Source organism: Bactrocera latifrons, unplaced genomic scaffold (genome assembly GCF_001853355.1).
Source record: "Bactrocera latifrons isolate USDA-ARS-PBARC rearing strain unplaced genomic scaffold, ASM185335v1 scaffold_163, whole genome shotgun sequence".
In the NCBI taxonomy this organism is placed as follows: domain Eukaryota; kingdom Metazoa; phylum Arthropoda; class Insecta; order Diptera; family Tephritidae; genus Bactrocera; species Bactrocera latifrons.
Window position 1 is genome coordinate 299502 of NW_017535108.1, and position 13419 is coordinate 312920.

The following is a 13419-nucleotide window of genomic DNA, read 5'->3' on the forward strand; positions in this document are numbered from 1 at the left end:
GAAATATTTTTAATCAATAGAAATTCGTTCTGAAATATACATTTTTATTACATTTTCCGGATTAAAAATTATTTGTATACTCGATCTTTTAAAGATGTTGCCTGAGAGTGTTAAAAAACTTAGCAAAAACACCCTTAGTGCATATTTATTATTTTATGTTTCTTATACCAAAACTTACCCAAAAAATAAGATGAACTCAAAACTACGCACGTCCACAGCTTTTTATTATATAACGTATGAATTTAAAAATGAAGCCGTCCTCAAAAACAAATTGCAATAAATAAAAATGTTTTCGCCTCTAATGTAATATTTCACACTGCCACTTCGTCACCAATATAAGTCACTGCTTATAACACAAAATAATAATAATTTTACTTAAAACATGAACAGTGAAAAGAAGCAAAATTAAAACAAAACTGTTGATCGTTGAACGTTGCGTTGTATGCGCAGGACTACATGTTAGCCCTGCGAGCGTATGCGTTAAACTGACTAACCGAATTCAAAATGCATGACCCGGCTAGGCTAGGCCGACTCACTGGCTGGCTAACTGCTAGCACTGTGACTACAGCGCGAACGAGGGAGGATTTTCGTTTCCTTTGCAGTCGCGCCGCCGTTTTCTTCCCTAGTTCTGTATTTTGTTCCTGCTTGTATTGCATTTTGTTGTTGCTTGCATGAGTATGTGCGGCCAACTAGACAAGTACGGAACGCGCTGGCAATGAAACAGTGTATGCGCGTAGTTGTAGTTGCCAGGAATCGGAACAGAATTTGAGCCGCTAACCGGAAGCGGACGAACGTTAGCGCTAGAAAGCAGGCACTCAGGCGCGGAAGCAAGGTGTAGAGGTAAGCAAAAAACAAGAAAAAGGAAGAAAGGCAGTAAAATAAAAAATCATATAATGCTGGTAGTATTTGTTGTTGAAAGAATTTTTGTTGCTGTTGTTATTATTTCAGCAGTACGCTAATGTTGTGTGTGTAATTTCCGCTGACGTCGTGGCAGCGAAGCAAAACAATTCTAACGTTCGTTTGGAGTTATAGTGAAATTCATAGCCGTATATGTATGTACATATATAGGTGGCTACATTTAGGTGTGTATATGGTGTATGTGTATATACATTTTATATAAGTATGTATATGCTATACATATATTATACATATGTAAGTGTGTATATGTGCAAAGTTAGATTTGTTGCTATTGGCCGGTGACTTACTTTAAGCTAGCGCCGTCCGCTGCACCTGAACAGGATCGGTGAAATTCTGAATTTTTCGCTTAATTTTCTTATTGTCAGCGCTTTCTTACTGAGCGTTTAAAGCAGCGCTGTCGGCAATGACATATGAGTGGGTGTGGCGTTGGCTTATAGCTGCTACTATGACTTCCGTTACTACTCATATATATGTAGCTGTATATATTTATGTATATAAATTGGGTATGCCACTAAAGCCACGAAATATGCCTACATTTTGGCCGTCTGTAACGGTAATTCAAATTTTTCCGATTTTTTACTATTTTTCCTACAATTTTTCTCCACCGGCAGTTTGTGTAGTAGTTGATATTTTATATGTCTTTGTGCGGCGTTTTGATTTGGCTTTTCGGTAACTAGGACTACGCGAAGTTAATAATGACTGCGTGTCGGATTGGTGGCGCCTAACTAATTTCCCAACTTGCAAACGAAAAATCGAATATTTCACATACAACAACAAACGAAAAACTAAAGTCGAATAAATGCGCAATAACAACAACAACAAATATATCACGAAATTATAGCGAAAAGTGCTGGCGCTAACGGCAAAGACGAGAAACAACGACGAAGCGAAACGCACCGTATCCTTGGCGACGAGTGACTAACTGAATTTTTATTTGCTAGCACAAAAACTGGAATAAAAAGCGCAAAATTACAATGAAGAAAAACAAAAACAACAAGAAAAATTAAAACAACAACAACCAGAGATGAGCAAAACAACAAAAACAAATACAAATATCAACAACAAAGAGAAAGACAACAGCAAGAACAACAAGGGCAACAAAAGCAGGAAGGGCAACAACAACAACATCAACCAAATAAAAAAAAGCCAAAAACAATAGCAAGCGAAAAAGTAAAAGAAGTGAAAATAACAACAACAAAGGTGCGCGCACTATGCCTTGCCACTGTCAGCCAACCAACACGCTAAAGGCGCGCGCACACATACATATAGAGATATAAGTATATCATATATTAAACATATGAGTGTGAGCTGCTATATGTAAATAAAAGTTAGTGCTGTTGTTGTAATGGCTAAAAAGCAGTAGAAAACGCAGAAGCAGAAGCCAATAGTTAGCGGCTAACAAAGCGCTAGCGGTCAGCAAGTGCGGGGGTTGCACCAATACAAACACAAAAATACACAAACACCGCATATACATGCAAATATTAATAAATTGACGAAAAACGCGGGCAACGAACGCATTGGCATACAACCAACACACACATATAAACCCAAACAAACAAAATTACATACATTCACACATTCACATATATGTACATACATACACATTGTATTTATATATCAGCCATTTATTTGATCAAAGGTTGCGTAAACCATCGCACAAATATTGGTTGAGAAAACGTATGCCAATGTGGCATGCGGCATGTGGCATGAGGGAGTGACAACATGCAATCCTGCTGCCAAACGCGGCGCTATGTTGTTGTTGTTATTATTGTATTTTTTTGTATTTTTTGTTGTTGCTGCTGCTGATGTTGGTGATAGCGCCAGTGCTGGTGGTGGTGGCAAATAGTCGTTGCACTGATAGTGCCAGTACAGGCAATTATACCAACACTGTCACGATGTTGTTGCTGCTGCTGTTGTTGTTGACTGGTGGTAGTGGCGTAATTGCTGGAATTACCATCATCAGCTGCGAAGCTTACGCAGCAGCGTAAAAATAAACCCATCAGGGCACTCACACACATACATTTACATATTTACGAACGAGTAAAAAAAACATTATAGGGATGCAATTACTGTGCTGTTGTTGTTGTTTCTCACTTGGCTGTGTCAGGTGCACGCAGGCCAGGTGAAAAGGCTGCGGTGATCGTTGCGCTGCGATATGCATTCATGTACGTATGTATATGTAAATTATACTGCAAGGAAGAGGGGGCGCGTGAGAGGATAAAAAAGGTAAGGAGTGATATGTGAGAAATGTCGGTGAATTTTTTTTAGAACTTTTGCATGTTTAGAACTGTTTGAACTACGGTACGTGTGTGAACTTTTGTTTCGACTGCGTCGAAGCTATAAAGAATGGCTATGTTAGGTTAAGTGGTCGATTTCACAAGGTATCTCTCGCTCTCCCTAAATATATACTAAGTCATAAAAAGCTTATGTCAGTTCCGGCAATATATTTTAATGCGCCGATGGTAAGATTACCGAGATATTTCAGTCTCATTCTTTCAAACAACGACGCGATGTCCATTGGCCCATTGTTAGAACGCAAGATGGCAATAGAGATCCAACTTGGTACCATTTCGACGTAAGCGGGGCTACTGTGCGCTCTCTGGCTAGCTCGCCGGCTTTGTAAATGCCAGCAATTCCGCTTCGACTAGGCATCTAAACGTGCCTGATGATGAAGTAGTTTAACGCTTTTTCAAGTGAGTGCAGAGTGTTTTTAGTGCACAGTTAGCGAGCTCAGCGCCAGTTTTTCCACTCTGTTATTGGCTCACCTCCCTAAAAGAGGCTGTGCTTTATAACAATACGCCCAGCGCTATCTTGATAGCAACGACTTCTAAAGTTAAGATTGAGATCCTTATAAACAACTACCCCTCCTGCATAGCAAATAAAACAATTTAAGTTTTACTTGGGTTAAGCCACTTCTGTTGGCAGTTCTGACTCCAGTCACAGTCTTTTGTGAGTGCGGTCCCACCTTTTACGGTCCCATGCGCACTCCGCAACTTTTGACAGCAATATTTTTGTCAAACTTCAACCACAACTGCTTTCGCTTCGCAAAGATTAATCAATACACCGCCATGTCAACGGCTTGAGCGCTGCACTTGCTCAAGTTCACAGTGGTCGTGCCATGCCGTGTCTGCTATGTGGGGCCAAGCCGTGGTCGCTGATTAGGTGTCGCCAAAGGAATTTGCAAATTTGCTGCTGTTGTGGCTGGCAATATAATGACTGGCACGATACAAAGTACGAAGTAGTCTATAAATAAAGTAATCTGGATATTTTTACAAATACAAAACAAAAAAGAAGTAAAAATGAGCGAAAGAGAAGATATCTGTGAAAAATTGAAAAAACAAGTTAAAATAAAAAGACCAAAAAAAATGTATCAAGCGAAATTCCTTGCTGGCCGAAAAAGTGTGCCAATTGCCCATAATTTATGGACTAAGGCGAATTTTCTCATTAATTGCCACACACTGGTGTAGCAGAAGAGTAAGAGAGTAATCTGACAGTTGATAATAATTTGTTAGCGTACGTTGAGCGCTTCAGCTAACGCTGTTGTTTTTGAAAAACCTATTCGCTTTGTTGTTGTTGCTATCGAGGCGTACATGAACGCCACACCTTGCTACTGCTGAAGACTAATGTGAGAGTGTATGCATATGTATATATATCTCTGTGTTTGTGTTAGCAAGCAGCGCGTCGTTTGCTTACCCATTTTCTCGGCCACCAACAAATGTGAAACTAGAAAATGTTCAACTCTAACCAAAGTTTTGCCATAAAGTTGTCGAACTGTGCATGCCGTTTGCTGGTCACATTAGTTGTTTCATCAAAAAGTGTTACGAAATTTGAACGTTTGAATTTCGTTGCCACCAACAACAACAATGCGCTGCCTTTAATTTGTATGATTTTCACTCTTTTCTCGGTGTTTGTGTGTCTTTGCTGTTTTCCTTGTGTACGTGTGTGCGTTTATTCAAGCCAATTCATTTGTATGTGTTTTGTTATTGCGTTGGCTTTATATCACGCAAGTGAGCAATGTGTCTCTGAGTTATATAAGATTTTATTCCGTTGATAAAAGGCAAATATCGCACTTCTAACACGAAGTTTTTTATTTTCCTATGCTTAGATATATATACTCATAAAACAATAATAATAGTGCTAATATTATATTATGAGTCTTGCCACTCTCTTGACTGAACTTCCCCTTCCTTTTTTATGTCGCGAAGAAATGCTTACTACCTTTCGAGAATAACTATATAGACACTTTAATGGAGTTACTTTTTGCTCAACTGTTGTGGATTTTCCCGTTTCGCGTTTGAAAATTATGGATTATGATGATTTGGGAATAATAAGTATCCAAAAGTCGAATATCCATTCACACAAATTATTTTCTGGTATCCGATTATTTTGATGCCTATAGTCTGGGATTTATTTGTCAGCTCTCTTAAGCACCATTTTTCTATAAACTTTATGTAATTCTATGGATTTATCGATGATTTACTTCAATAAACTTTCTATGATCTACGGAAGAATCATCATTGCCTCGTCAGAGTTGAAAAATATCCTCTACGGCTCATGCAGATGAGCCAAGTTCTGAACTTTTTTTGGTTTTTTTAGGCACAACTTTCCCACCTCGGCAGAGAGTTGAAAGTGCTCAGCAGCTCATGTTGAGTCGAGTTCTACATTTTTGTGGTCTTTTACAAACCCAGCTTTGTCACAGTTCGGAAAGATTCTCCACAGCTCATACCCAAGAGCTGAGTTGCACATTTTCTTGGTTCATTATAAATACAGCTTTCCTTCTTACCTCGTCAGAGAGCTGAAAAAGATTCTCAACAGCTCGAGACACAGATCCGGGTTCGAAATTTACTTGGTATCAATCAATAAAAAGGAAAATTAAATATCAGGCGTAAGAAGAAGAACACTAACTGTCTTGATTTATGAATACTCTCAACCCTGCATCCCTAAACTCAATACATTTTACGAGTTAGGATAAGTCCTCAATTTCCCTAACCCACAAATAGTAAGCACTATGTACTTTTACTTCCATTTAAATACATAAAACGAAATTAATTCGATCCTGCAAAATCCAATTGTTAAATATAATGAATGCAATTTAAGCGATGTGACGAGACGGCGCGTCAAGTGTAACGCGCCTACAGCTGTTAATTATTGTGGCGGAGACAAAGGCGAAGGCGTGAGCAAAGTGAAATGAAAAGGACTCCGGCAAACAAGCCAAGCAAAGCGAAAGATGCATTGTGAAATACAAAAAATAGAACTAACACACCAAAAAATAAACAGGCGACAAGTGGCTTGTAAGGAACGGCTGCCACATTTACCTGCATGTCCGAACTACATAAAAATATAAACACGTTGCATGCAGGCGATGTAATCCTGTGTATGCGCATATGCATGTGTTGTAAGTCATTTGCGGATGTAAGTAGTCGCTGAGCATGCTGTGTTTGTTTTTGTGTACGCTGCAGCCAGTCTGTCGGCCGGCGATCATTGAGGCGATTGAGGTGCGCGCCGACAGCAGGTGGCAAGGAGAGCGACAAAGTAACTGGCGGCAAGATCAGCGCTCGTGCCGGTTACAAGCTGCCGAAGATAAAAAATAAATTCATGAATATTTTTTTCATCCTATTTGAACTGGAGCTCTGGAGGGACTCCTTCGCTTGGAAATTAATTTGTGAGCTGTAATAGTTTAACCAAAGATCTTCTCTTACATTACGCATATGACGGAGGAAAAAACTAGTTCGGAAAGGAATTCAAAGAGTATATGTTTTAAGCATGATAAAGATGAAAACTGAAGGTTAGGTTGGGTAGTAGCCTTGATTCCAAATCGATGAATCTCATTTGCACAGCGAGATCCTTTGTGTTACCCATAGTCCTGAATGCTGCATCCCCAGATCCTTATCAATCGATGGCGCGTTTTGAGCTTACCACAAATTTATTAAGGCGATTGATATTAATATCAACACCTTCGCTAGGTTCGCTAAAGGAGTTTACACCGAGATATTTCAATCACAGTCTGATAAAAACTTGGCAATAGAGACTGAAGTGATAAGATGATTCCACCTCGCTTTCCTCCAAACCGCTCTGGCAAAGAACGTCAAAGAGAATATTAAGCCGCACAGCGTGTAAATCTATTGGACAGTGGTCGGAGAGGACACCTATAATTCTTGCGAGATTGCCTTTGCTAGCTCTTAGTATTTTGGAGGAGCTCAAATTTTCACTCTGAAGCAGAAGAATCTCGCAGTCGCGCAAGTTCTGATTGTTGACCTGCGCATGCTGAGTTCCCTGGAGGTCCAAAGGCCCAACGTCAATACGCAAAAAGACATTGGAAAGCCTGATTTGATTCTAATTGGATGAAATTGGGGAAAGGGTATCCTCGCTAGCTAGCTAATCATGAATAATAATGGAAAAAGCTTGAAGCTATCGCTAATGAGGACTCCTTGACTGGTTTTGAGCGCACAGTCAGCGAGCCAGTATAGCCCCTTGGCTATCGGAGTGAATGCATATCTCTCGAAGTTTTGGAGAAGCTGCTCATTCGTCGGGAAGGCCGATACCGAACTACTATAACATTATTATAACCGATAATACCGATGTGGCAAATTTTGTAAGAGACATCGAATGAGCTCTTGTGCTATGAAAGTATACTTTATGCTGAGAGTTATCTCAAACAATAAATAGAGAGAAGAGGAGTCTCAAACTAGATATTATTTTGGATTAGAAAACCTGGAATACAAGCAATATTTAGGGTCTATGATGTTGATGTTTTACAAACAAAAAAGTTCGCAGTTGGGGGATTAACCCACAACAACTGTGTAACGACCTTCGTAAGTTTGAAGCTCTCAAATCGTCTTAATGTAATTGGCGTAGCCTCGCCCAAGTTAATTATTGAAAATGACTATTTAAGAATGTCATTTAAGGTACCATTGAAAATCCGAAGCAATTAATGCCTGCATCGGGTGATGGGCAAGAAAAACATTAGATTAACTATTTGCCACCACAAAAGAAGACCAATAAAAGTGATTGCCACAACAGTGAACAACAATGGGATGTATGGAATTGTATTGTTTGTTTTGTTGCTATTGTGGAACCAGTAGTTTGGTTTGTTGATTGAAATTGTCAAAGTAACGCCCACATAATTATGAATTGTCCACATTTGTGATTTGCATGTGGTGGTCTAATTGCCACATACACACAAGGATATATGTATATGGATATAGCTAAAAATACGATTTCAAACAAATTTACTCACATTCTAAATATACTTAGGTTACTTGGTACGTGAGTTATGGGTATAACGACGAAAAGAACGTCAGCAAGTCATCGACGCTTCAATGACAGGGTGGTTGGGGACAGGTTGTAAGTGTATCGGCAGTTATAGTGTTGAATTTAGAAGTAATAAAGGATTAACTAGAGCTTGTCGGTCTTGAGCGGGCAGGAATCTAATGCTGTCGTGGCGCAGAGACGCAGAGAAGCAATACTTTATCGCGCGATATGTATATACAAATAACGCCTCAAATTATTCGGTTTTTTCCCTGCTTCATCAGTAAATATCCATATGTTGTTATATCAGTATGTCGGTGTGTGTGTGTGCATATTAAAGGAATTATTTACATGCATACTTCGTTAATTATTCAGCGTTGGCGACGATTGTTATGGGCGCCAATAACCACAGGCAAATCAAAAATTTATGTACAAATTCCATGCATTTCCCTAATGCGTTTTGGGGGCGGGGGTGTTTGTACAATAACGCGTATATGAAGGGCGGTATGACGTTGCTCGGCATTATTTGCGCATATATAAATACAAACACAAGCATACTATTGCATATACACACACAGGCACTGACTTGCCCGGCATATACTAGATGTTGGTGAGCTTGCACTCTGGGGAAGTAATTAGCCTGCGATTTGGTGAATTTAAAGTTGTTGTAAAAATTGCATTTAATTGATTTTGGATTAAAGTGCAAATCAACAATAAAAATTGAATATGAAAATGAGTGTGCTTTGGTGTGTGCCTGTGATTGATTACCGTTAATGGTCAGGAGAAATTACTGCATTTTTATTGTAATTTAACTTCCCTCATAGTTTATAATGTGTGCAAGCTTGCACTGGTAGAACAGCCCTTTAATCATTATCCCAGTTCGACGGCACCTTTAGGCCATAAATAAACACCTGCCGTTTGAAACATTTTAGCCTTCTCATGCCAAGTCTTCCAAGTCACACTCTGCGTCACCTTTTGTGTGAACGGCGCTTAGCCTCACGCGTAGGTGTGTGTATGCGTGTAAATTGGTGCATAGTGAGCGGTGGGGTGGATTAGTTTCGAAATAGTAACCAGTAACTACAATGGTAGATAGTCCTCAAGACCGAAATTCTGTGTTTAGCGACGCTTTTCGTTGCTATTAGCCATCTCTTGGTTAATCTTCAAAGAGTGAGTTTAAAGTTATTGTAAAAAATATATAAACTCCAACAAATTTTCGTAGACACACTAAGCCAGTAATGTTCGTCTGAGTACAGCCTAGTTAAGCTGCTTAGAAAGTGGGTTTTAATAAAGCCGGATGGTTTTTCTCGGTAGTACGGATTCCACTTGACTTAAATTTGAGTGAATATACTACAAAGATTATGCTAATACCAAGTTGAGGTCTAGAATAAGGCTACATGGGTTTCATTATCTGTTAGAATGGGCAATGTAATCAAGGATCTATGACGTACTTGAGTTCCTTCCTTTGCAATTCGATTATGATACTCCTGCAGCCAGAAGAAGTCACCTAGTATTGAAAATAACTTCGTTTGTCCGATGACTAGAAAATCCGAAGTCGTCTCGTACTTAAAGTTCTGCAAGACGCTTGGACATACTGCTTTTGATGATCCTCGAAATATTGCGGTCCTAGAAATACTGTGGTTCTTAGGTATTTTAAGCTCACTCCGCACGACTATTCGATTTTGGTAACAAGCTTTTCAAAGTAAAAATACCACAAGGAATTTGCTCTTGAGTCAGGGAGTTAAGACGGGAATTAGAAGCAGTTTACTCTCTTTGTTGGCCCCAACAGGGATCGAACTCTGATGTTGTACAGTGATTGTGCGTAACTCTAACTTTGTCTAGCTGGAGCTCAGCGTTCCTCCTTCAACTATTACTTTTATGACTTATTGAAGGCAATTAGAAAGCTTTTACAACTTTTCACTGTCTCTTTTATAAAGTAAAAAGTCTATATTAGTAACACCATCCCGAATTAAATTGGTGCGCATACTAATACTAATACCACGTCGACTGAGATTTACTCACACAAACAACATTCTTGCACGTTATGAATGCGCTCTGACATGAAATCAATCATTCATTAACATAATTACACATGGACTTTTGTGTCGAGTAGGTTTACGATTGCCACCGAATTACTGGAGTAAAGCCATTGGCCAACACATTTTTTTAGCAAATAACTGCGCAATTACCTGTTTGCGTTTGTGTGTGTGTATAGAAATCACCACCCCTCCCATTACCTTGCCAAGGTTGAAATCATGTTTTTTTGTTTTGTTTACTATGACTCGTGTGGAAGCGCTGAAACGTTGGACACGACTCACCTTCGTACGAAAGTATATACAAACAACTTATGAAAAAATAATGACATTCTAAAACATGAAGCATGAATTACCGTTGGCCTGTCAAAAATGTTAATGTACGAGTACAAACTGACTGAAATTTATATTAGGGGTGTCTAAAACTAGTTGCAGCTGTGAATGAAGCATGAGTTGTTTTTGATAAAAGAAGGACTTGAACTGCGGACCAAGGATCGGAGTATTGTTAGAAGCTCTTTCTTCAAACGTGATACTTTTAGACAGACAGCTATGACTTCTTCTAAAGGCACGAATTCGAAGGAAGAGAAGCGTAGACACGAGATCCAACTTTAGCATCCCGTTGGCTTCGCGGAGGACTGTATACCTTAAATATGATCTTCCTTTCGTGAGAACCTAGTCAAACTTACATACAACTCCTCTGAAGTTATGAAACTCTTTTCGAAAAGTTGGTTTTATATGTACTCAACATATTGCTTTAACAAAGCGAAAAAATTGTGTTTTAATAATTGTTCCTGATGATTAATTAAGCGTATGTTTTTAAAGACTTTTTATTGAAGAAGAGGAGCTCGCTTCTGAAAAAAACAATGCCATAAATATTATAGCGAGTAATAAAGTCAACTACCTGACTACCAACTTCGTCTTTACCGCCACTTGACGCGGCAACAGACTGTTAGCGCGTGCGCAAACAGGTGCAGTAGATCAATGATCGCGACGAATTGGCAGACATACATACGTACATATGCACGCACTGGTATGTGCGCGAGTAATACGAAGCAGCGCACAGAAAGACACGATCAACAAAAGGTACAACCACCGCACAGCAGCATAGCGGCGGCAGACAGCGCGGCAGGCAGTCGTAGCCGCTGCCAGAGACAGGTTGCGTTAGCCAAGGCAATCAAGGCGGCTACATATATACAAGTATGTATGTAAGTATGCATGCAATTCAGCTGTTTCGCGCAGGCGCAATGCACTTGCCGTCTTCTCTGCGACGAGTCGCGCTGCAATTAAAGGGCGACGCTCATACATATTTGTAACGGCTGTAACGCGTTCCTCGCCGTCAATGAGGGTGCTTATTTCTGCTTTATAGCATGTTTGTTTGTTTGTTTGTGTGTTCGCGTTTAATGACTTGAACCTGTTGTCGGCTGCTTGCCGTGCTGTCGCTTAAAGATTTCAACCCCTGCTTTGCGGTTGCTGACCTTAATTGTTGCAATAACTTGACTTGACTTGACTTATGTATATATACATATGTATTTATGCATATATCAATGTAGGAGAACATATTTTTGAGAGAACCGTTAAATTTTTGGCGGGACTGCGCTGGTCACATGTGCACTTGCGTGAATGAATTAAAGCAATACTAACTGACAAAATGTGAGGATAAATAATGGGCGCGGAAATCAAATAAAATTGAAATGCATTAAAAAAATGTTAAAATTTTTAGACAATAATAAGCTATATATTATTATAATACATATGTATATGTACCAACTGATCATATTTGACCCGGACTGGTCTTTTTAAACTCACTTGCATCGGTACAGTAGCACAATTTGAAGGCAATAATGGAGATATTATATACATATATACATAAATGTGTAAAAAACATCCCCAGTGAATAGTTATAACTATCCTCGGATGAGAGTATTGAAAGTAACTCGGCTATAATGGCGTAAGCGGTGTCTACGCCAATTAAGAAGAAGAAGAATATATATAGTATGTACATACATATGTACATATATATTATTTTATATTAGTACTTTTATAATTGTTTATAATTTTTAATTTTGACAGTAAAAAAATATCAAATTAATTATTATTAAATATATATATAATTTTTAAAAATAATTTGTTATCATTTTTATACATTTAAATGCAACAGTTTGAAAGCCCGCAACTACAGTTTCAGCGCTAATGTAAACATAAACAGCTGTAAAGCATCACTTTTACAATCATTGCTCTGTTGACATTTCGTTTTCACATTTAAGCGCGTCGGTTGAAAAAGTTCAGAAGTGCCGCAATTTCGTTTATAAACAAAAATAAACTGATAAAATGAACAGAAATCGGTTAAATAATAAAGTATTGAAGGTGTACAAATAGTTTTCTACGATATGCGCAGTGAAATACTGTAAAATATGTGTTTGTGTTGCTTGTGTACGACGGGGCCACCTGTGGCCGGCCGGCACTTCGAAATTAGTGAATAATACGCATAAATCGCAGTAATAATTTGCAAATTAGTAAAAATCGGTTTGATAATAATGTAGTGCTTCGTTTTCTATAATATAAGCGGTGAGTTATTGAAATATATGTGTTTGTGGTGCAGATGCAAAAATTAGATGGTGGCCGGCCGGCCGGCAATTTGAGGTTAGAGAATAATAAGCGCAAGTCTGCTAAATAAGATAAAAATTAGCAGCCATCGGTTAGCATATGCTGTAACACAACTGTGTGACCGATCATACAAGGTTATAAAATATTATTATATAAATTAAATAGCTAATTCTGCCACATCCATCAAGGCGCCGCTCAGGACCAAATTGGTGAGATGATTTGTTGCTGTTAAAGAATTTTTCACGTTTTAATGAAGGTTTCCTTTGAAATTTATGCGTTTAGTTGAAAGTGGAGCAATTTTGTTGAAAATAAAATACAAATTAAAAAGATTTTTATAACTTTTAATGAGAAAGGTGCGTGCTAAAACATACATACATATGTTTACAGTGATGCTTTGTAATATATGCACTTGTCTATACAATGCAATTTAAAACGCGCATTTGCAAATGGATGCAATATATGTATGTATGTATGTATCTTGTTTTTATATTTTCTATATTTTTCAATTACTACAAGTTAAATTATGTTAGACTGTACTATTTTTATAAAAATAATTGCTTTCTTTTTATTGTTTTTAAGAAACTTAAAAACCCTTTAAAATAAGTTATTAAAACTATTT

General features: G+C 38.3%; 1 protein-coding gene across 4 annotated transcripts in view; it reads right to left on the bottom strand.

Annotated features, from left to right (window-relative positions):
* The window catches only part of LOC108966528, a 10058-nt gene extending 8279 nt beyond the window's left edge, over window positions 1-1779 (bottom strand). Inside the window, exons 1-2 of one of the 4 annotated variants that reach the window (XM_018929477.1) lie at window positions 1511-1779; window positions 179-343 (exon numbers count right to left, since the gene is read on the bottom strand). The gene's annotated coding sequence lies outside the window, so the exon portion shown is untranslated. The other 3 variants (XM_018929476.1, XM_018929478.1, XM_018929475.1) reach the window with 3 other exon arrangements.
* Between the last annotated feature and the right edge of the window lie 11640 nt (window positions 1780-13419).